Consider the following 4,316-nt stretch of genomic DNA (forward strand, 5'->3'; position numbering starts at 1 on the left):
CGACTTTGAAGCCACAAAGAAGCACTCCCGTGATTTTGGCTCGTCATCTGGTTCCGCGTTTCCAAAACGCAGTTTGTGGGTTCCAAACAGTTCTCTGCCGCCAAGATACACTCTGAGGCCATCCTATGTGGCGACTCAGACGAATCAGACCAACCCTCGAGCAAAAACCTATGGTGGTCCAGCTAGCAATGCTGCACCACGTGCCAACCAAGTGATCTGTTACAAGTGTGGACAACCAGGGCACTATTCCCGTGAGTGTCCTCAAAATGTGGGTACCAAGCAACCCGGAAAGTCCGTCGGTCAAGGCAAGTCGGGCAAAGCTTACTATGTGAAGCCAACTCCTGCACGTGGCCGTGTGAACTATGTTTCAACGGAAGAAGCTGCAGAGGATCTCGACGTCATATTGGGTACGCTCCTGGTTAATCATCACCCAGCGTCTGTTCTTTTTGACACTTGGTCTTCTCATTCCTTCATTTCAGAAAGTTATGCACAGTTGCATAACATGTCTTTCTATGATATGCCAATTCCATTGGTTGTTCAAACTCCTGGTAGTAAGTGGCAAACCTCTAGGATAACCTATGACAATGAAATTCTAGTAGACAGGCTAGTTTTCCTAGCCTCATTGATAGCCCTGAAATCTTCGGATATTAATATCATCTTGGGTATGGACTGAATGTCAGCTCACTATGCCAAGATTGATACTCATTCCAGAAATGTTCAGCTTACCCATCCCTCGGGTGAGATAGTCAATGTCTCTACTCGAGTTGCCAAATGCCAACTCTATTCCCTCAATGCCAACCCTCTTCCGAAACTTGAAGACATTCCGGTAGTCCGTGACTTCCCGGATGTTTTTTCAGAGGAACTGCCAGGAATTCGACCTGACAGAGATGTAGAGTTCGTAATAGATCTTGTTTCGGGAACTATTCCAATAGCCAAAAGACCATATAAGATGAAACCCCTGGAGCTAGCCGAACTTAAGAAGCAACTAGATGAGGCCTTGAATAAAGGTTTCATTCGTCCTAGATCTTCTCCTTGGGCTTGCCCCGTCCTCTTCGTTAAGAAGATGGACAGAATGGATCGGATGGTTGTAGATTACTGACGAGTTAATCTGGTCACCATAAAGAACAAGTATCCGCTCCCCAGGATCAACGACCTGTATGATCATCTCGCTGGATCCTCAGTCTTCTCAAAAATGGATTTGAGGTTGGGATACCATCAAATCAAGATCAAGAACGGGGACATTCCAAAAACGGCTTTTGTTACTCGTTATGGCCAATACGAGTACACCGTCATGTCCTTCGGTTTAACCAATGCCCCAGCCACCTTCTCTCGTTTGAAGAATTCAATCTTCATGGAGTATTTGGATAAATTCGTCGTGGTATACCTTGATGATATTCTCATCTACTCGAAGAACGAACAAGAACATGCCGAGCATCTAAGGCTGGTATTGATGAAACTTCGAGAGCATCGCCTTTATGCCAAGTTTTCAAAATGTGAATTTTGGTTACCAGAAGTGACCTATCTAGGTCACGTAATCTCTGGTAAGGGTATTGCTGTCAATCACGAGAGAGTTCAAGCTGTCCTTGATTGGACTCAACCTAAATTGGTTAAGCAAGTTAGGAGTATTCTTGGTCTAGCGAGCTATTGCCGCCGCTTTGTCGAGAATTTCTCCAAGGTTGCGAAGCCTCTAACTGAACTCCTCAAGAAAGATAAAAAGTTCGAGTGGACACCATAGTGTGAGCATAGTTTTCAGGAACTGAAAAGACGCCTGACTTCCACACCTGTGTTGCTACCACCAGATTTTTCTAAGGACTTCGTTATCTATTGCGACGCCTCGCGACAAGGATTAGGTTGCATTCTCATGCAAGATCATCATGTGATTGCATACGCATCCCAACATTTGCATCCACATGAGGATAATTATCCCACACATGATCTTGATCTTGCAGCTGTAGTCCATGCACTAAAAACCTGGCGACATTACCTTCTTGGTAATCGTTGCGAAATATTCACTGATCACCAAAGTCTGAAATATATCTTCACCTAGCCGGATTAGAATCTCAGGCAAAGACGGTGGGTTGAGTTGATCACGGATTACGACTTAGGGATAACTTACACCCCGGGGAAGGCCAATGTTATGGCTGATGCACTAAGTCGTAAGTCTTATTGTAACAATTTGATGCTACAACGAGGTCAACCACGTCTCTATGAGGAATTTCGGAAGTTAAATCTTCATATTGTTCCTCAAGGATTCCTTTCTACCCTAGTGGCGAAGCCTACCCTTAAGGATCAAATTATAGATGGCCAGAAGCGTGATAAGGGTATATCATGGATGAAGGAGAATATTATTAGCGGAAACACTAACGAATTCTCCATGAATGATCAAGGTGTTGTGTTCTTCGAGAATCGTCTAGTGGTTCCTAAGAATCCACATCTAAGGTAGTTAATCCTTAAGGAAGCTCATGATTATCCTCTCACCATTCATCCCGGTAGTACTAAGATGTATCAGGACCTACGCCAGAGGTTTTGGTGGACTAGGATGAAGAGAGGAATTGCTAAGTTCATTGCTAACTGCGACGTTTGTCGTCGAGTTAAGGCAGAACATCAAAGGCCTGCTGGTACCCTTCAACCTTTAGCTATTCCTGAATGGAAATGGGATAAAGTCATTATGGATTTCATTACCGGATTTCCCAAGACCAATAAAGGAAATAATGTATCTTTGTGGTCATTGACCGTCTCTCCAAAGTAGCTCATTTTCTTCCAGTTCGTGAGAGTATAACAGCTAGCCAGCTAGAAGAGTTATATATCTCTCGAATAGTGTCTCTTCATGGTGTTCCTTTGGAGATTAACTCAGACCGTGGGAGTATCTTTACTTCTCGCTTCTGGGAAAGTTTTCAGAATGCTATGGGGACTCACTTATCTTTTAGCACTGCTTTCCATCCTCAATCAAGTGGTCAAGTAGAAAGAGTGAATCAAATCCTAGAAGATATGCTTCGAGCTTCTGTTATATCGTTCGGTATGAATTGGGAGAAGTGCCTTTCATTCGCCGAATTTGCTTATAACAATAGTTATCAATCAAGCTTGGGCAAAGCCCCTTTTGAAGTTCTCTATGGACGAAGATGTTGAACACCTCTTAATTGGTCAGAAACCGGAGAGAGGCAACTCTTTGGCCCGGATATGATCCAGGATGCAGAAGAGCAGGTGTGCATTATTCGTGAAAATTTGAAAACAACCTAGTCTCGTCAAAAGAGCCAATATGATCGTCATCATAAGGCTGTGACCTTTGAAGTTGACGAGAAGGCTTACCTTCGGGTTACACCTTTGAAGGGTACCCATCGATTGGGTATCAAGGGCAAGTTGGCTCCTCGTTACATTGGTCCTTTTCGCATTCTTGCCAAACAAGGAGAAGTTGCCTACCAATTGGAACTTCCTCCGCATCTTTCCAAGGTTCATGATGTCTTCCACGTCTTGCAACTCAGGCGTTGCTTTTCGGATCCTTTCCGTTAAGTGGACCACGAAACGCTTGATCTCCAAGATAACTTTTCATAGCGAGAATACCCTGTGCGTATTCTTGATCAAGCTGAGCGTACCACTCGACATCGAAACCTCAAGTTTCTTAAAGTTCAATGGTCAAATCTTTCAGAAAAGGAGGCAACATGGGAAAGAGATGATCGTCTCCGACTTGAGTATCCCGCGTTATTCCCGACGACTTCTAAATCTCGGGACGAGATTCTTTTGAGTGGGGGTGAGTTGTCACATCCCTAGAACCCTAACCAAAGTATAGCATTGTGCTCATATCTTCTTTGCATTGCATCCAAGAAAATTGCAACAAGATCAAAGCAAGTGGTGAAGAAAAACTCAAAAACCCTAGCCACTTCTCAATTTAAAGGAAATTCCAAACTTGTTAAAATCAGTGAACCCAAAATGGCCTCAAGAAAAGTTCAACTTTTCTGATAATTCCTAAAAGCAAATAATCACTGAAGAAAACTATTTTCATAACACATTTGGCATTTTTTTAAATACACAAGGCCACTGAATTCATGTTTAAATTTGAATTCAAAAACTTTAAGTTTTCAAAAATGTTGAAAACTTCAGGAATGGTTGGACATATTCCAACTAATATTCTGGTGTGTTCAAAATAATTTTATAAACTATTTTGGAGGTGAAATAAATAGCAAATCAGAAAACAAAACAAGAAAAAAAAATGCAAAACACTTACTTGTCGCTTACCTAGCCCAGGCCCAGCTCCCCTGTCGTCTTCCTCCTCGCCAGTAGGCAGCACGAGGTGGCCGCCGCGACGCCCGGTGCCTCCACGC

Source organism: Hordeum vulgare, chromosome 3H (genome assembly GCF_904849725.1).
Source record: "Hordeum vulgare subsp. vulgare chromosome 3H, MorexV3_pseudomolecules_assembly, whole genome shotgun sequence".
NCBI classification, from domain to species: Eukaryota; Viridiplantae; Streptophyta; class Magnoliopsida; order Poales; family Poaceae; genus Hordeum; species Hordeum vulgare.